This window comes from Pseudophryne corroboree, chromosome 9, assembly GCF_028390025.1.
Source record: "Pseudophryne corroboree isolate aPseCor3 chromosome 9, aPseCor3.hap2, whole genome shotgun sequence".
Lineage (NCBI taxonomy): Eukaryota > Metazoa > Chordata > Amphibia > Anura > Myobatrachidae > Pseudophryne > Pseudophryne corroboree.
Window position 1 is genome coordinate 160,862,328 of NC_086452.1, and position 21,001 is coordinate 160,883,328.

A 21,001-nucleotide genomic window follows, 5' to 3' on the forward strand; every position below is an offset into this window, starting at 1 on the left:
TCTCCCGGGTGGAGGTCGTGCCTGCTGAGGAAGTCTGCTTCCCAGTTGTCCACTCCCGGAATGAATACTGCTGTCAGTGCTAACACATGATTCTCTGCCCATCGGAGAATCCTTGTGGCTTCTGCCATTGCCCTCCTGCTTCTTGTGCCGCCCTATCTGTTTACATGGGCGACCGCCGTGATGTTGTCTGACTGGATCAGCACCGGCCGGTTCTGAAGCAGGGGTCTTGCTTGACTTAGGGCATTGTAAATGGCCCTTAGCTCCAGAATATTTATGTGAAGTGAAATCTCCTGATTTGACCATAGTCCTTGGAAATTTCTTCCCTGTGTGACTGCCCCCCAGCCCCGAAGGCTGGCGTCCGTGGTCACCAGGACCCAGTCCTGTATTCCGAATCTGCGGCCCTCTAGTAGATGAGCCGTCTGCAGCCACCACAGCAGCGACACCCTGGTTCTTGCCGATAGGGTTATCCGCTGTTTTATCTGGAGATGGGACCCGGACCATTTGACCAACAGGTCCCACTGGAAAGTCCTTGCGTGGAACCTTCCGAATGGAATTGCCTCGTACGAAGCTACCATTTTTCCCCGGACTCGTGTGCATTGATGTACCGACACCTGTCCCGGTTTTAGGATGTCTCTGACTAGAGATGACAACTCCTCGGCTTTTTCCACTGGAAGAAACACTCTTTTCTGGTCTGTGTCCAGAATCATTCCCAGGAACAGAAGACGTGTTGTCAGGACCAGCTGTGACTTTGGAATATTGAGAATCCAGCCGTGCTGTTGTAGCACGTCCCGAGCAAGTGCTACCCCTACTATCAACTGTTCCTTGGACCTCGCCTTTATCAGGAGATCGTCCAAGTACGGGATAATTGAAACTCCTTTTTTGTAAAGGAGTATCATCATTTCGGCCATTACCTTGGTAAAGACCCTCGGTGCCGTGGATAACCCAAACGGCAGCGTCTGGAACTGATAGTGACAGTCCTGTACCACAAATCTGAGGTACTCCTGGTGAGGAGGGTAAATGGGGACATGTAGGTACGCATCCTTGATGTCCAGGGAGACCATGTAGTCCCCCTCCTCCAGGCTCGCAATAACCGCCCTGAGCGATTCCATCTTGAACTTGAACCTTTTGATATAAGTGTTCAAGGATTTTAAATTTAAGATGGGTCTCACCGAACCGTCCGGTTTCGGTACCACAAACATTGTGGAATAGTAACCCTTTCCTTGCTGAAGGAGGGGTACCTTGACAATCACTTGCTGTGAATACAGTTTTTGAATAGCCACCAACACTGCCTCCCTGGCAGAGGGAGTAGCCGGTAAGGCAGATTTTAGGAAACGGCGGGGGGGAGACGTCTCGAATTCCAGTCTGTACCCCTGAAGTACTACTTGAAGGACCCAGGGATCCACCTGTGAGAGAGCCCACTGTGTGCTGAAATTTTTGAGACGGGCCCCCACCGTACCCGGGTCCGCCTGAGCAGCCCCAGCGTCATGCTGTGGACTTACCGGACGCAGGGGAGGACTTCTGCTCTTGGGAACTAGCTGTGTGTTGCAGCTTTTTTCCTCTACCTTTGCTTCTCGGCAGAAAGGATGAGCCTCTAGCCATCTTGCTTTTCTGGGGCCGAAAGGACTGTACCTGATAATACGGTGCTTTCTTTTGCTGTGGGGCAGCCTGTGGCAAAAAGGTCGATTTCCCAGCAGTAGCTGTGGACACGAGGTCCGAAAGACCATCCCCAAACAGTTCCACCCCCTTATAGGGCAAAACCTCCATGTGCCGCTTTGAGTCGGCATCGCCAGCCCATTGCCGAGTCCATAACCCCCTTCTGGCGGCAATGGACATAGCGCTTATTCTTGATGCCAGCCGGCAAATATCCCTCTGTGCATCACGCATGTATAAGACTGCATCTTTTATATGCTCAATCGTCAGCAAAATATTGTCCCTATCCATGGTATCGATATTATCTGACAGGGAATCTGACCACGCAGCAGCAGCACTGCACATCCAAGCTGATGCAATCGCTGGTCGTAATATAATGCCCGTGTGTGTGTAAATAGCTTTTAGGGTAGTCTCCTGCTTTCTATCAGCAGGTTCCTTCAGGGTGGCCGTATCCGGAGACGGTAGTGCCACCTTCTTTGATAAGCGTGTCAGCGCCTTATCTACCCTAGGGGGTGTTTCCCAACGTGACCTATCCTCTAACGGGAAAGGGTACGCTGCCAATAATCGTTTTGAAATTATCAATTTCTTATCAGGGGAAGTCCACGCTTCCTCACACACCTCATTTAATTCCTCAGATGCAGGAAAAACTACTGGTAGTTTTTTCTCACCAAACATAATACCCTTTTTTGTGGTACCTGGGGTATTATCAGAAATGCGTAAAACATTTTTCATTGCCTCAATCATGTAACGGGTGGACCTATTGGAGGGTACACTTGTCTCATCATCGTCGACACTGGAGTCGGTATCCGTGTCGACGTCTGTATCTGTCACCTGAGTTAGCGGGCGTTTTAAAGCCCCTGATGACATTTGAGACGCTGGAACAGGCACAAGCTGTGTAGCCGGCTGTCCTATGTCGTCAAACCTTTTGTGTAAAGAGTTGACACTTTCACGCAATTCCTTCCATAAGTCCAGCCACACAGGTGTCGACCCCGCAGGGGGTGACATCACATTCACAGGCATTTGCTCCGCCTCCACATCATTTTCCTCCTCATACATGTCGACACAGCAGTACCGACACACAGCAGACACACAGGGAATGCTCTTACAGAAGACAGGACCCCACAAAGCCCTTTGGGGAGACAGAAGGAGAGTATGCCAGCACACACCAGAGCGCTATATATCACAGGGATATCACCTATAGAAGTGTGTTTTCCCTTTATAGCTGCATAAATATAGTTATACTGCGCCTAATTTGTGCCCCCCCTCTCTTTTTTACCCTTTTCTGTAGTGCAGGACTGCAGGGGAGAGCCAGGGAGCTTCCTTCCAGCGAAGCTGTGAGGGAAAAATGGCGCCAGTGTGCTGAGGGAGATGGCTCCGCCCCTTTTTCGGCGGGCTTTCTCCCGCTAATGTAAAAGTTCTGGCAGGGGTTAAAAAGCACCTATATAGCCCCTGGGGATATATATGGTGCCAGTTTGCCAGCCAAGGTGTTAGTATTGCTGCTTAGGGCGCCCCCCCCAGCGCCCTGCACCCATCAGTGACCGCAGTGTGTGGTGTGCATGAGGAGCAATGGCGCACAGCTGCAGTGCTGTGCGCTACCTTGGAGAAGACAGAAGTCTTCAGCCGCCGATTTTCTGGACCACCTTCTTGCTTCTGGCTCTGTAAGGGGGACGGCAGCGCGGCTCCGGGAACGGACGACGAGGTCGGGTCCTGTGTTCGATCCCTCTGGAGCTAATGGTGTCCAGTAGCCTAAGAAGCCCAAGCTACCACCACTTAGGTAGGTTCGCTTCTTCTCCCCTTAGTCCCTCGATGCAGTGAGCCTGTTGCCAGCAGGTCTCACTGAAAATAAAAAACCTAAACTATACTTTCTTTCTAGGAGCTCAGGAGAGCCCCTAGTGTGCATCCAGCTCAGCCGGGCACAGAAATCTAACTGGAGGAGGGTCATAGGGGGAGGAGCCAGTGCACACCAGGTAGACCTAAATCTTTCTTTAGAGTGCCCAGTCTCCTGCGGAGCCCGTCTATTCCCCATGGTCCTTACAGAGTACCCAGCATCCACTAGGACGTCAGAGAAATATTGATATATTTTTCATGCAATTTATATAGTTAAATCCAGACCTATTTTTGAGCAGGAATGGTCTGGAACGCCATTCCTGAAGGTCTTTTGTAAAATTACGTCACCAGAAATGGCATTCCAGAACCTTCTGCGGACTGCCCACAGCTGTTCTATGATGAAGGGGGGGGAGAGCGGGGAGAAGCAGGATGCTGTTGTCCTCTGATGGGTGGGGGAGAGAGGGGGAAGAAGTGAAGTCTGCAAACTGCTGTCCTCCGACAGGGGTGGGGGCGGGGGGTAGATGTCTGGAGAGGGGAAGAGGGGTTGTCAGTGTGCTGGCAACGGGGATTTGTCAGATGGCTGCTGTGTGCTGAGGGCTTTGGGGGCAGTCCTGAAATCTACTGTGTGCTGGTGGGAGGGGGGGTGCTGCTGCTGTGTGCTTACTATACTGTGCACTCCTCCCAGCCTCTGCTATACACACACACCATAAATTTATATAATGATACTTCTGTGCCCTCCCATAAAATTCTATCTATCCATCTATCTATCTATCTATATCTATAGAGTAGATATATAATTTTACAGTGCTATTTTTGAGCTGGAACGCTGTTCCTGAAGGTCTTTTAGAAAATGGCGTCACAAGGAACGGCGTTCCGAATCCTAGGGGTAAATGTATTACCCGTCGTTATGGGGGAGAAATGGTATCAGCGCACTTTATGTGTGCTATACCACTTCTCCCCCATGTAAGATACTGGCGGTGACAGCACATAGCACCGCTGCTCAAATAGGCTCTGCTATCTAAAAGATAGCAGGCCAATATTCTTGGGCAATGTATGACTGACCGTTCCAACACCTACAGCTGTTGATTTCGACAGCTACATGGTGTCGATACCCATACACATCAGCAGGGACAGAGCTGTCCCTGGCTGTAGCGGGTGCCTGCTTCGGACTGCGCTGGGGATCTCTCGTGAGTAACGAGATCCCGCACATGCACAGATGAGCCGGCCAGGAAGGAGACACAGCGCATCAGCACTGAGCTGATGCGTTGTACGCTCAGGGGGGCATCGTCGAAGGGAGGAGCTTTTGCGCGCCCACTTCGGAAGACAAGATATTAATACATCTTGTTGATGTCCCTCCCTGCTTTGCCTCGGTAATGAGGTAAAGCAGGAAGTGTTACAGTGTCACGATGCGTATATCCCATCAAGGGATAAAAAAAAAAAAACAAGTTTATGCACTAATTTATGTCCCGCCGCTTTGAAATCTCCACCCACATTGCCGTCCACATCTACCCCGCCCCCAGTTCCTGAACCTATTTTCCTTTAAAAAATAGCCCTGGTTGTAACTGGAATATACTGGAGTATGACAGGAAAGGCTCTACCTCATCTCACCGCACATCACTGCTTTAGTCATGTCTCTCTCCGGTACCTCACTATTACTCTAGTACCTCACTATTATCACTTGTGTGATCCTAGCTAGGATAGGATTTCTGCTGTGTATTTAGTTTCTGATTTGATTGACCATGGCAATAGACCAAGCATTCCCAACCACGGTCCTCAAGGCACACTAACAGTCCAAGTTTTAGTGATATCCAAGCTTCAGCACAAGTGACTTAATTAGTAGCTCAGTTATTTTGATTTAACCATCTGTGCTGCAGCCTGGATATCACTAAAACCTGCACTGTTGGTGTGCCTTGAGGACCGTGGTTGGGAATGCCTGCAATAGACCAATTAAGTGTACATATGTAGCCCGGCTAAGTAGCTATTGTTATTGTTGATATATATAGATTGTATATTTAATATGGAGCAGGTATTGATAAGTGTGTATGTGGTGGTTTGATTTCACACTGTTGCAAGTCAGAGGAGGAGTGAGTACGGATGAATTTGACCTGCAGCGATGAATGGCTAAAGAAGTTTCTGGAGCCCTTCGTGGGAGAGAAGGGAGCCACGCGCCGGGCAAAGGGGGACTGGTGAGCGAGAACAGAAAAAGAGGATCCACGAGCCACAGGAGGAGCAGCTATAAGAGGCACCCGCAGGCGGCCGGTGAGGAGAGCCGTTGGTCGTTGGTAGAAGAGGAGATCGGGAGACGGAGCGGGTAAGAGCGGAGCCCTGTTCATCCCCGCGGTCATCCAGAAGGGACTGAAGAAGGAGGCAGCCGCCGGTCGGAGATCCGTGACAGAGGTCTCCGTCACACAGCTCTGCCAATACCGCCGGGGAGAAGGGGAGACGGAGAGCGAGCGGAGACAGAGCAGATTACAGAGCGGTGCAGCAGCCCAGCCTGAATTGCCGGAGAGAGAGAGAGAGCAGTGACGCAGGGGGACGAGAAGAAGAAGCGAGTATACACTACGCTACGGACGGAAAGAAGAGTAGGATGGAGTACCGGAGAGGGGACGGTGATTCCGGAGACGGTGACGCTGAAGACACGGCGTTTTGGCAGTGCAGTGGTAAGAAAAACCAGTACGCAGTAATTACCACTGTAGAGAGAGACCCACTCACCGAGGAAGAAACAGCTGGGGGACACAGGGTTTTGATGGAGAGCATTAATTCTGCTCCAGAGGGACAATCAATAATTAGGTAATAATTGTCCGACCCATCATTCACGGAGCAACTGATGTTGAACATCCCATTAAATACCAGAGGGATGTCAGAAAGAGAAAATGACGCATCATCTTATTCCCCTCCTAGCACATTGATAGGATCAGAAGTTTGTAACTGAAAAGGGAGAGCGCCCTATAACCTGTACTGAAGAGTAGGGGGAGCATAGGAAGAGCACAGTATTTCATTCAGTATTAATGAGAAGATAACGCACAGAAGTGAACTCTCACTGCAGACTTTTGATACAATTGATATGTTACAGTAGAGAGAGAGAAGGATATTAAGTTGCAACTTATAGTAAAATCACACAAAGCTAGTTCATTCAGCCTTTGAAGGAGATTTAATGGATACAAGAAAGTGTTATTGAAAGGAAAGATTGACTACTTTGTTCATACTATTGGAAAACTCTATATTACCCTAAGACTCAGCCATTTCAGTTATGTCTAAATAAGGAAGACTCCTGGACTACTATTTAACAAGCTGATGTTGGGACAGGAAAGAGAGAGACCAGTTCCCCCTAACTGCCCGAAAGACTCTAGGAATAGTAAAAGTATAATTGCAGTATTGCAATAATCTGAACTTTGTGTCTTAGCCATTACCTCAATGGGTAGGGAGTGTTATTATTACTAAACTAAAAGTATATTGCATATGCATGATCAGAAAAGTGCACTGAAGTATATAGTATAATATAGCAAGAGTACCCGGGTCACTCAGGCACCTCAGGTGCCCCTTTTTGAGAGGAGTGTGTTTTTGTATATTGCATGCAAGATACAGTATTTGTAAAGTAGAGTTTAAGTAATATAAATTATTCAATTTAACTGTTATGTTTACAATACATTAAAGTACCCTATATATAATACTTACCGTCTATGTTGGGTCATATTGAGGATACCAATCCGAAGACTCTGGAAGGAAGAAGGAACAAGTACTTGATTAAAGGTATTTGCATATTTCATATTATTCCAAAAGCAACTACACTAACTATATACTAGGTTTAGGCTTACTCAAGCGAGCCTTACATATATACTATCTAAAGAGAGAAAGCTTGAGTGGAGGCACAACTATAGCACATAATTACCCTTTGATACTATAGGAGATCAACTCCAACACACTCAGTGTTGAAGGAAGGGTTACAACTGGAGGCACTGCTGAGATCCTAAGATCTCACTACTCAGGAAATAGCAATGGAGAGATTTACTGAGGAAGACATAAGTGATTGGTGTTGTAGGAAAGGGAAAGATCCCAAGAAGTGTTTAGGTCTAGGGGGAAATTTTATAGAGTTTTCTGATGAAGAAATCATAGAGACATTGACAAAGCTATATGGAGTATTTAGACCCAAAATCGTCGACAAGTGGATTGGAGGATTGGGAAGAACTGCGGCTGTATTGATAGAAACAGATAGAGAGTTGGACGCAGAAGTGATACCATCAGTACTGGAAGGAGATGGAGTGTCATGTGGCCTAATACGCAAGATAAGGAAGCTACTAGTGCGCCTGTATCAGCTGCTATCGGCCCTCCACTGAGCAACGCTATTAGAGGTGAAGAAAGTGGTGAAGGGGGAGATGCTCATAATAGTAATGCTAATACGAATGAAACCAACCAGTTTGAAGCTGTCATGGATAGAGTAGTAACCCAACTGGAGAGGTGGCATTACGAAGGAAGTTACCGACGGTTTCGGATATTTTCTGGAATTTCCCCAGTGCCAGTAGGAGAAGAAACATATGAGGCTTGGAAAGAAGCTGCGGTGCAACAAACAGAAGAGTGGCAGTGCCCGGATCGCATCAAAAGACAACGGGTAGTAGTAAGCCTGAGGGGACCAGCAATGGGAATTATACAAGCCGCCAGGCGTAGCAATCCCATGCCACCTTAGATACCTACTTTGAGTCATTAGACTATGCATACGGGACGCTCGAAGATATAGGAGATCTTACTTCCAGACTTCATCATACATTTCAGGAATCAGGGGAGAAGCTGAGCGTATTTTTAATAAGATTAGACAAACTATTATATAAAATAGTAGATAAAGGAGGCATAGCTAAAGAAGATGTTGACAAAAGCAGGATGAAACAACTACTGCGGGGTGCTTCCACTATGGATCCTGTTGCCCAAAAATTGAGGTGTTCAAGTGTTAGGGAACCCTCTCCCACCTTTAATGAATTATTGAAGGAGATAAAGCAGGACGAGGTGTTAATAGACATGAGGGAGAAGGTGGTGAAAAAGGTTAAAGTGGTTATGCCAGTGGCCGAAATCAATACCTTTGAAGATAAAATACTAAAAATGATGGACGAACAAAATAAAAAAATTGAACAGTTTATTACAATGCAAAGTACCAACGCCGCAGTTTCTTCACAAAGGTCTTCTAGTGATAACACTCTAGTGAGGGGCCTAGGTCAAGGAAACAGTAATTATGGGAGAGGATGCTTTAGGTGTGGAAGAACCGGACACAGGGCCTTTGAGTGTAATGCAACAAGAAGTATGAGCCGGAATAATTCTAGAACCACCTCGAATGAGAATCAAGACCGAGATCCAGGGCCGGGAAATGGTCGGGGGCGGTCTGTGGACCCCGCACAGGCCCCCTAGAAGTCAGTAGTTGTGCCATGGGGAATTCCTGGTGGAGTGGAAGATTACCCGAAGGGTTGGTTGGACCCGCTCCATTATTAACAGCAACAATAAATGGGTGTCCCTGCAAAATTTTAATAGACAGCGGTTCTCAAGTCTCTATTATATTCAAAAACTGGTACGACAACAACATCCCTAATATACCCATTCAACCGTTGAGTGGTTTGGTAATATGGGGTTTAAGTGTTGAGAAATACCCATATTTGGGGTATGTACAGGTTACCCTGGAGTTTAATAGAAATGCCCATGATGGAGTAGGATTACAAGTGCCTCTCCTTGCTTTGGTGTGTCCTGAGATTCCCGAAGGGAGGGACGAACCCCCTGCGATAATCGGGACCAACACCAGGATTTATCACATCCTCACTGAATGGCACAAGAAAGAAGATGGACATTCGGCAGCGACTTATTGGGTATCATCTGAAGAGGGAAAAGGGAGTTCTCTTGGATGGGTGGACAAATTCGATTCATGTTTTCAGGGGAGCGATATCGCCCAGGGGGAGAAGTCTCTATTAATTAAAGAACTGGAGTCCAGAAGCCAGGCTTTCTCCAACGGAGAATGGGACCTTGGAAAAGCAAAAGGAGTGGAACACAGCATTAGATTGACAGATGAAGCACCCTTCTGTGAACGATCTCGAAGAATTGCCCCTGCTGACTTCGAAGATGTGAGACAACACCTCAAAGGTCTACTAGAAAATCAAGTAATTATAGAATCTAGAAGTCCCTATGCCTCCCCTATAGTGATTGCTCGAAAGAAAAATGGAAATTTAAGAATGTGCGTCGACTATCGGACGTTAAATTTGAGAACTGTATCGGATCAATACACAGTACCGAAAGTGGATGAAGCGCTTGATTGCTTGCAAGGGAGTTCATGGTTTTCAGTATTGGACCTAAGAAGTGGATTTTATCAAATTCCTATGAGACCAGAAGATCGGGAAAAGACCGCGTTTATATGCCCTCTAGGGTTCTTTGAGTTCATACAAATGCCACAAGGAGTAAAAGGAGCCCCCGCTACTTTCTAGAGGGCAATGGAAAAAATGGTAGGGGACATGAACTACCGTGAGGTCATCGTATACCTAGATGATATTATTGTTTTTGGGGCTACATTACAAGAGCATAATAACCGACTCCTCAAGGTTCTAGAGAGGCTGATGGAAGCAGGACTAAAATTATCCTTGGAGAAATGTCATCTATGCCAGTCCAAGGTGAAATACCTTGGTCATATAGTTAGTAGAGAAGGGGTGGCTACGGACCCTGATAAAGTGGAAGCTGTCAAGAATTGGCCTCGTCCAGCTAAACTCAAAGAGCTGAGATCTTTTTTGGGATTTTGCGGGTATTACCGCCGATTTGTCCCGAGTTACTCTAATATTGCCAAGCCTTTAACGGAACTTACGAAAGGATATCCCACCTCTAACAGGAAGAGGAATATAGGACAGAAGCCGGAAGTACCGGGGGTACTAAGATATAAACTTAGTGAACCTTTTGGAGAGCGATGGACACCCGAGTGTGAGACTGCCTTTGTGACATTAAAACAAAAACTAACTACTGCTCCTGTTTTAGCTTATATCAACCCTGAGCTACCTTACGTTCTGCATATAGATGCATCGCTAGATGGACTAGGAGGAGTTTTGTATCAAATGCATCAAAAAGAATTATAGCCAGTATCTTTCATCAGTAGAGGGCTCACTAGCAGCGAAAGACGATATCCGGTTCACAAATTAGAATTTCTCGCTTTGAAATGGAGTGTAGTTGACAAGTTTCACGACTATCTGTATGGGACGACTTTCGAAGTCCATACGGATAACAATCCATTGACATATGTACAAACAACGGCTAAATTAGACGCAACTGGTCACCGCTGGCTAGCTGCTCTAGCTTTGTATAATTTCTCACTAAAATATCGGCCCGGCGTCAATAACGTAGACGCAGATTCTCTCTCTAGGATCCCAAGTCAGCAACAATCGGAAGAAAGTGAGGATGAAGATGCATGGATTGAAGTACCAGCTGGCGAGGTCAAGAGTATGTGTCACAATATATTTGTGGATGTTACTACTGGGAGCAAATATGTTGGAGCATTAGGTATGATGCCTACAGCATTACCTTTGTCCTATTGTTGGATTAGCCATGTGGAAGTTGAAGGCCTCCCCAGAGTAAAACGGAGCCAATTATGGCTAGAACAACGACATGACCCAGGGATCAAATATGTGGTTCAGGAGAATGTGGATCAAGTCATCACACCTGAGTTGAAGGAAGAAGTCACTTTATTAAGGAGACAAGAGAAGAACTTGATTTTCAAGAAAGGAATCTTGTATCGTTGCATAAAGCAAAGAAACGGGCAACAACGATTTCAATTGGTGTTACCACGGAAGTACCGCTCTTCAGTACTGCATGCTCTGCACGATGAACATGGTCACTTGGGATTCGGGAAAACCCTGAATTTAATAACTGATAGATTTTATTGGCCCAACATGAGGAAAGAGATTCGCAATATTGCCAAACCTGTGGGAATTGCGTTATACGAAAAACCTTACCTGTTAGAACAGCACCATTAGTGACATTTAAAAGCTGTGGACCCATGGACCTTGTTTGTATGGATTATCTTACGCTGGAAGTAGAGCCGGGGAGAAAATGTAACATACTGATAGTAACGGACCACTTTACAAGATACGCCCAAGCGTATGTTACCCCGAATCAGAAATCATCTACTATAGCAGACACTCTGTGGGATAAATTTTTCATCCACTACGGCTTACCCAACAGGTTACATACTGATCAAGGGAGAGACTTTGAAAGCCGATTGATAAAAGAACTGTGTCGAAGTTGTGGGATTGCTAAGTCCAGGACTACCCCCTATCACCCGCAGGGTGACCCGCAGCCTGAAAGGTTCAATCGGACTTTGTTGGACATGTTGGGAACCCTGAATCCATTGAACAAACAACACTGGAAAAAACACATAAATCGTCTGGTCCATGCGTACAATTGTACCCGTAATGAATCAACTGGGTTCTTACCGTACTACCTGATGTTTGGAAGAGAGGCTAAACTCCCTATTGATGTATGTATGGGAACTTCATCTGACGGGTGTCCTTTCAGATCACATATAAAATATGTAGAAAAATTGAGAAAGGAATTAGAGGAAGCTTACATCTTAGCTGAACAAGCTGCCAAGCGGTCAGGAGCAAAGAACAAAGTTTACTATGATCGGAAAGTTCGCGATCAAGTATTATCCCCTGGGGATAGAGTACTATTGAAGCAACTGGGAACATCAAAGAAGTTCAAGATTGCTACTCGTTGGAAAGAAGAACCGTATATAGTGATTGAAAAGTTCGAAAATTTACCTGTGTATAGGATACAACTAGAAAATGGAAAGGGAGCTGTTCTGACACATCATAGACAGAATTTACTCCATATAGGAAGAGAAGTACGGATAGAGAGTCAAAATCTAGTAAGAAAGGAAATCAATTTAGCGGAAAAGGAAACAACAGGTGGCTTGCATAAACAATTATTACAAAATGGAGACATAGAAGATGACCAAGATATGGAAGATGGAAGAAGTTGGGGATATTACTATATTGATCAAGATACTGAGCTCAAAGAAGTTAACGGAGTGAGGAATGATGAAGAGAAACCTAGGCCTTTGGGGATTCAGACAGGGCCCGATCAAGAAATTACTTATACTTTTAACACGGACGATAGTATTTCGGGTAATGAGAGCTGTAGTTTAAGGGGAGGTATGGATACTTATTCTTATTTCCCCAATAGTGAGGAACATACAGAGAGTGAATCTATGAGTAGGCCTCAAAGACAGAGACGACCCCCGTTAATACTCACCTATGATCACCTGGGATCACCACAAACAGTCCCCAGGGTAATACACCCCAATCCTATACTCACCTGGCCCTATTTTGATAGTTATTACCAAATGGTTAGTGACACGCCAGAAAATAATATTTATTCATGGTGATCAAGTTCAAGTGAATTTATCATGATCACCAGGGGGAGAGTGTAGCCCGGCTAAGTAGCTATTGTTATTGTTGATATATATAGATTGTATATTTAATATGGAGCAGGTATTGATAAGTGTGTATGTGGTGGTTTGATTTCACACTGTTGCAAGTCAGAGGAGGAGTGAGTACGGATTAATTTGACCTGCAGCGATGAATGGCTAAAGAAGTTTCTGGAGCCCTTCGTGGGAGAGAAGGGAGCCACGCGCCGGGCAAAGGGGGACTGGTGAGCGAGAACAGAAAAAGAGGATCCACGAGCCGCAGGAGGAGCAGCTATAAGAGGCACCCGCAGGCGGCCGGTGAGGAGAGCCGTTGGTCGTTGGTAGAAGAGGAGATCGGGAGACGGAGCGGGTAAGAGCGGAGCCCTGTTCATCCCCGCGGTCATCCAGAAGGGACTGAAGAAGGAGGCAGCCGCCGGTCGGAGATCCGTGACAGAGGTCTCCGTCACACAGCTCTGCCAATACCGCCGGGGAGAAGGGGAGACGGAGAGCGAGCGGAGACAGAGCAGATTACAGAGCGGTGCAGCAGCCCAGCCTGAATTGCCGGAGAGAGAGAGAGAGCCGTGACGCAGGGGGACGAGAAGAAGAAGCGAGTATACACTACGCTACGGACGGCAAGAAGAGGAGGACGGAGTACCGGAGAGGGGACGGTGATTCCGGAGACGGTGACGCTGAAGACACCGCGTTTTGGCAGTGCAGTGGTAAGAAAAACCAGTACGCAGTAATTACCACTGTAGAGAGAGACCCACTCACCGAGGAAGAAACAGCTGGGGGACACAGGGTTTTGATGGAGAGCATTAATTCTGCTCCAGAGGGACAATCAATAATTAGGTAATAATTGTCCGACCCATCATTCACGGAGCAACTGATGTTGAACATCCCATTAAATACCAGAGGGATGTCAGAAAGAGAAAATGACGCATCATCTTATTCCCCTCCTAGCACATTGATAGGATCAGAAGTTTGTAACTGAAAAGGGGGAGCGCCCTATAACCTGTACTGAAGAGTAGGGGGAGCATAGGAAGAGCACAGTATTTCATTCAGTATTAATGAGAAGATAACGCACAAAAGTGAACTCTCACTGCAGACTTTTGATACAATTGATATGTTACAGTAGAGAGAGAGAAGGATATTAAGTTGCAACTTATAGTAAAATCACACAAAGCTAGTTCATTCAGCCTTTGAAGGAGATTTAATGGATACAAGAAAGTGTTATTGAAAGGAAAGATTGACTACTTTGGTCATACTATTGGAAAACTCTATATTACCCTAAGACTCAGCCATTTCAGTTATGTCTAAATAAGGAAGACTCCTGGACTACTATTTAACAAGCTGATGTTGGGACAGGAAAGAGAGAGACCAGTTCCCCCTAACTGCCCGAAAGACTCTAGGAATAGTAAAAGTATAATTGCAGTATTGCAATAATCTGAACTTTGTGTCTTAGCCATTACCTCAATGGGTAGGGAGTGTTATTATTACTAAACTAAAAGTATATTGCATATGCATGATCAGAAAAGTGCACTGAAGTATATAGTATAATATAGCAAGAGTACCCGGGTCACTCAGGCACCTCAGGTGCCCCTTTTTGAGAGGAGTGTGTTTTTGTATATTGCATGCAAGATACAGTATTTGTAAAGTAGAGTTTAAGTAATATAAATTATTCAATTTAACTGTTATGTTTACAATACATTAAAGTACCCTATATATAATACTTACCGTCTATGTTGGGTCATATTGAGGATACCAATCCGAAGACTCTGGAAGGAAGAAGGAACAAGTACTTGATTAAAGGTATTTGCATATTTCATATTATTCCTAAAGCAACTACACTAACTATATACTAGGTTTAGGCTTACTCAAGCGAGCCTTACATATATACTATCTAAAGAGAGAAAGCTTGAGTGGAGGCACAACTATAGCACATAATTACCCTTTGATACTATAGGAGATCAACTCCAACACACTCAGTGTTGAAGGAAGGGTTACAACTGGAGGCACTGCTGAGATCCTAAGATCTCACTACTCAGGAAATAGCAATGGAGAGATTTACTGAGGAAGACATAAGTGATTGGTGTTGTAGGAAAGGGAAAGATCCCAAGAAGTGTTTAAGTCTAGGGGGAAATTTTATAGAGTTTTCTGATGAAGAAATCATAGAGACATTGACAAAGCTATATGGAGTATTTAGACCCAAAATCGTCGACAAGTGGATTGGAGGATTGGGAAGAACTGCGGCTGTATTGATAGAAACAGATAGAGAGTTGGACGCAGAAGTGATACCATCAGTACTGGAAGGAGATGGAGTGTCATGTGGCCTAATACGCAAGATAAGGAAGCTACTAGTGCGCCTGTATCAGCTGCTATCGGCCCTCCACTGAGCACGCTATTAGAGGTGAAGAGAGTGGTGAAGGGGGAGATGCTCATAATAGTAATGCTAATACGAATGAAACCAACCAGTTTGAAGCTGTCATGGATAGAGTAGTAACCCAACTGGAGAGGTGGCATTACGAAGGAAGTTACCGACGGTTTCGGATATTTTCTGGAATTTCCCCAGTGCCAGTAGGAGAAGAAACATATGAGGCTTGGAAAGAAGCTGCGGTGCAACAAACAGAAGAGTGGCAGTGCCCGGATCGCATCAAAAGACAACGGGTAGTAGTAAGCCTGAGGGGACCAGCAATGGGAATTATACAAGCCGCCAGGCGTAGCAATCCCATGCCACCTTAGATACCTACTTTGAGTCATTAGACTATGCATACGGGACGCTCGAAGATATAGGAGATCTTACTTCCAGACTTCATCATACATTTCAGGAATCAGGGGAGAAGCTGAGCGTATTTTTAATAAGATTAGACAAACTGTTATATAAAATAGTAGATAAAGGAGGCATAGCTAAAGAAGATGTTGACAAAAGCAGGATGAAACAACTACTGCGGGGTGCTTCCACTATGGATCCTGTTGCCCAAAAATTGAGGTGTTCAAGTGTTAGGGAACCCTCTCCCACCTTTAATGAATTATTGAAGGAGATAAAGCAGGACGAGGTGTTAATAGACATGAGGGAGAAGGTGGTGAAAAAGGTTAAAGTGGTTATGCCAGTGGGCGAAATCAATACCTTTGAAGATAAAATACTAAAAATAATGGACGAACAAAATAAAAAAATTGAACAGTTTATTACAATGCAAAGTACCAACGCCGCAGTTTCTTCACAAAGGTCTTCTAGTGATAACACTCTAGTGAGGGGCCTAGGTCGAGGAAATAGTAATTATGGGAGAGGATGCTTTAGGTGTGGAAGAACCGGACACAGGGCCTTTGAGTGTAATGCAACAAGAAGTATGAGCCGGAATAATTCTAGAACCACCTCGAATGAGAATCAAGACCGAGATCCAGGGCCGGGAAACGGTCGGGGGCGGTCTGTGGACCCCGCACAGGCCCCCTAGAAGTCAGTAGTTGTGCCATGGGGAATTCCTGGTGGAGTGGAAGATTACCCGAAGGGTTGGTTGGACCCGCTCCATTATTAACAGCAACAATAAATGGGTGTCCCTGCAAAATTTTAATAGACAGCGGTTCTCAAGTCTCTATTATATTCAAAAACTGGTACGACAACAACATCCCTAATATACCCATTCAACCGTTGAGTGGTTTGGTAATATGGGGTTTAAGTGTTGAGAAATACCCATATTTGGGGTATGTACAGGTTACCCTGGAGTTTAATAGAAATGCCCATGATGGAGTAGGATTACAAGTGCCTCTCCTTGCTTTGGTGTGTCCTGAGATTCCCGAAGGGAGGGACGAACCCCCTGCGATAATCGGGACCAACACCAGGATTTATCACATCCTCACTGAATGGCACAAGAAAGAAGATGGACATTCGGCAGCGACTTATTGGGTATCATCTGAAGAGGGAAAAGGGAGTTCTCTTGGATGGGTGGACAAATTCGATTCATGTTTTCAGGGGAGCGATATCGCCCAGGGGGAGAAGTCTCTATTAATTAAAGAACTGGAGTCCAGAAGCCAGGCTTTCTCCAACGGAGAATGGGACCTTGGAAAAGCAAAAGGAGTGGAACACAGCATTAGATTGACAGATGAAGCACCCTTCTGTGAACGATCTCGAAGAATTGCCCCTGCTGACTTCGAAGATGTGAGACAACACCTCAAAGGTCTACTAGAAAATCAAGTAATTATAGAATCTAGAAGTCCCTATGCCTCCCCTATAGTGATTGCTCGAAAGAAAAATGGAAATTTAAGAATGTGCGTCGACTATCGGACGTTAAATTTGAGAACTGTATCGGATCAATACACAGTACCGAAAGTGGATGAAGCGCTTGATTGCTTGCAAGGGAGTTCATGGTTTTCAGTATTGGACCTAAGAAGTGGATTTTATCAAATTCCTATGAGACCAGAAGATCGGGAAAAGACCGCGTTTATATGCCCTCTAGGGTTCTTTGAGTTCATACAAATGCCACAAGGAGTAAAAGGAGCCCCCGCTACTTTCTAGAGGGCAATGGAAAAAATGGTAGGGGACATGAACTACCGTGAGGTCATCGTATACCTAGATGATATTATTGTTTTTGGCGCTACATTACAAGAGCATAATAACCGACTCCTCAAGGTTCTAGAGAGGCTGATGGAAGCAGGACTAAAATTATCCTTGGAGAAATGTCATCTATGCCAGTCCAAGGTGAAATACCTTGGTCATATAGTTAGTAGAGAAGGGGTGGCTACGGACCCTGATAAAGTGGAAGCTGTCAAGAATTGGCCTCGTCCAGCTAAACTCAAAGAGCTGAGATCTTTTTTGGGATTTTGCGGGTATTACCGCCGATTTGTCCCGAGTTACTCTAATATTGCCAAGCCTTTAACGGAACTTACGAAAGGATATCCCACCTCTAACAGGAAGAGGAATATAGGACAGAAGCCGGAAGTACCGGGGGTACTAAGATATAAACTTAGTGAACCTTTTGGAGAGCGATGGACACCCGAGTGTGAGACTGCCTTTGTGACATTAAAACAAAAACTAACTACTGCTCCTGTTTTAGCTTATATCAACCCTGAGCTACCTTACGTTCTGCATATAGATGCATCGCTAGATGGACTAGGAGGAGTTTTGTATCAAATGCATCAAAAAGAATTATAGCCAGTATCTTTCATCAGTAGAGGGCTCACTAGCAGCGAAAGACGATATCCGGTTCACAAATTAGAATTTCTCGCTTTGAAATGGAGTGTAGTTGACAAGTTTCACGACTATCTGTATGGGACGACTTTCGAAGTCCATACGGATAACAATCCATTGACATATGTACAAACAACGGCTAAATTAGACGCAACTGGTCACCGCTGGCTAGCTGCTCTAGCTTTGTATAATTTCTCACTAAAATATCGGCCCGGCGTCAATAACGTAGACGCAGATTCTCTCTCTAGGATCCCAAGTCAGCAACAATCGGAAGAAAGTGAGGATGAAGATGCATGGATTGAAGTACCAGCTGGCGAGGTCAAGAGTATGTGTCACAATATATTTGTGGATGTTACTACTGGGAGCAAATATGTTGGAGCATTAGGTATGATGCCTACAGCATTACCTTTGTCCTATTGTTGGATTAGCCATGTGGAAGTTGAAGGCCTCCCCAGAGTAAAACGGAGCCAATTATGGCTAGAACAACGACATGACCCAGGGATCAAATATGTGGTTCAGGAGAATGTGGATCAAGTCATCACACCTGAGTTGAAGGAAGAAGTCACTTTATTAAGGAGACAAGAGAAGAACTTGATTTTCAAGAAAGGAATCTTGTATCGTTGCATAAAGCAAAGAAACGGGCAACAACGATTTCAATTGGTGTTACCACGGAAGTACCGCTCTTCAGTACTGCATGCTCTGCACGATGAACATGGTCACTTGGGATTCGGGAAAACCCTGAATTTAATAACTGATAGATTTTATTGGCCCAACATGAGGAAAGAGATTCGCAATATTGCCAAACCTGTGGGAATTGCGTTATACGAAAAACCTTACCTGTTAGAACAGCACCATTAGTGACATTTAAAAGCTGTGGACCCATGGACCTTGTTTGTATGGATTATCTTACGCTGGAAGTAGAGCCGGGGAGAAAATGTAACATACTGATAGTAACGGACCACTTTACAAGATACGCCCAAGCGTATGTTACCCCGAATCAGAAATCATCTACTATAGCAGACACTCTGTGGGATAAATTTTTCATCCACTACGGCTTACCCAACAGGTTACATACTGATCAAGGGAGAGACTTTGAAAGCCGATTGATAAAAGAACTGTGTCGAAGTTGTGGGATTGCTAAGTCCAGGACTACCCCCTATCACCCGCAGGGTGACCCGCAGCCTGAAAGGTTCAATCGGACTTTGTTGGACATGTTGGGAACCCTGAATCCATTGAACAAACAACACTGGAAAAAACACATAAATCGTCTGGTCCATGCGTACAATTGTACCCGTAATGAATCAACTGGGTTCTTACCGTACTACCTGATGTTTGGAAGAGAGGCTAAACTCCCTATTGATGTATGTATGGGAACTTCATCTGACGGGTGTCCTTTCAGATCACATATAAAATATGTAGAAAAATTGAGAAAGGAATTAGAGGAAGCTTACATCTTAGCTGAACAAGCTGCCAAGCGGTCAGGAGCAAAGAACAAAGTTTACTATGATCGGAAAGTTCGCGATCAAGTATTATCCCCTGGGGATAGAGTACTATTGAAGCGACTGGGAACATCAAAGAAGTTCAAGATTGCTACTCGTTGGAAAGAAGAACCGTATATAGTGATTGAAAAGTTCGAAAATTTACCTGTGTATAGGATACAACTAGAAAATGGAAAGGGAGCTGTTCTGACACATCATAGACAGAATTTACTCCATATAGGAAGAGAAGTACGGATAGAGAGTCAAAATCTAGTAAGAAAGGAAATCAATTTAGCGGAAAAGGAAACAACAGGTGGCTTGCATAAACAATTATTACAAAATGGAGACATAGAAGATGACCAAGATATGGAAGATGGAAGAAGTTGGGGATATTACTATATTGATCAAGATACTGAGCTCAAAGAAGTTAACGGAGTGAGGAATGATGAAGAGAAACCTAGGCCTTTGGGGATTCAGACAGGGCCCGATCAAGAAATTACTTATACTTTTAACACGGACGATAGTATTTCGGGTAATGAGAGCTGTAGTTTAAGGGGAGGTATGGATACTTATTCTTATTTCCCCAATAGTGAGGAACATACAGAGAGTGAATCTATGAGTAGGCCTCAAAGACAGAGACGACCCCCGTTAATACTCACCTATGATTACCTGGGATCACCACAAACAGTCCCCAGGGTAATACACCCCAATCCTATACTCACCTGGCCCTATTTTGATAGTTATTACCAAATGGTTAGTGACACGCCAGAAAATAATATTTATTCATGGTGATCAAGTTCAAGTGAATTTATCATGATCACCAGGGGGAGAGTGTAGCCCGGCTAAGTAGCTATTGTTATTGTTGATATATATAGATTGTATATTTAATATGGAGCAGGTATTGATAAGTGTGTATGTGGTGGTTTGATTTCACACTGTTGCAAGTCAGAGGAGGAGTGAGTACGGATTAATTTGACCTGCAGCGATGAATGGCTAAAGAAGTTTCTGGAGCCCTTCGTGGGAGAGAAGGGAGCCACGCGCCGGGCAAAGGGGGACTGGTGAGCGAGAACAGAAAAAGAGGATCCACGAGCCGCAGGAGGAGCAGCTATAAGAGGCACCCGCAGGCGGCCGGTGAGGAGAGCCGTTGGTCGTTGGTAGAAGAGGAGATCGGGAGACGGAGCGGGTAAGAGCGGAGCCCTGTTCATCCCCGAGGTCATCCAGAAGGGACTGAAGAAGGAGGCAGCCGCCGGTTGGAGATCCGTGACAGAGGTCTCCGTCACACAGCTCTGCCAATACCGCCGGGGAGAAGGGGAGACGGAGAGCGAGCGGAGACAGAGCAGATTACAGAGCGGTGCAGCAGCCCAGCCTGAATTGCCGGAGAGAGAGAGAGAGCCGTGACGCAGGGGGACGAGAAGAAGAAGCGAGTATACACTACGCTACGGACGGCAAGAAGAG

At 45.4% G+C, this 21,001-nt stretch overlaps 1 long non-coding RNA gene across 3 annotated transcripts in view; it reads right to left on the reverse strand.

Annotated features, from left to right (window-relative positions):
- LOC134957768 (uncharacterized) overlaps positions 1–21,001 on the reverse strand; it is a 155,940-nt gene that overhangs the window by 43,950 nt on the left and 90,989 nt on the right. For 2 of the 3 annotated variants that reach the window (XR_010186739.1, XR_010186740.1), the window contains exon 3: positions 7,153–7,193. This is a non-coding gene — a long non-coding RNA (uncharacterized LOC134957768). Of the gene's footprint in view, positions 1–7,152; positions 7,194–14,623; positions 14,666–21,001 lie in introns of those variants that run through there. The other variant, XR_010186741.1, reaches the window with a different exon arrangement.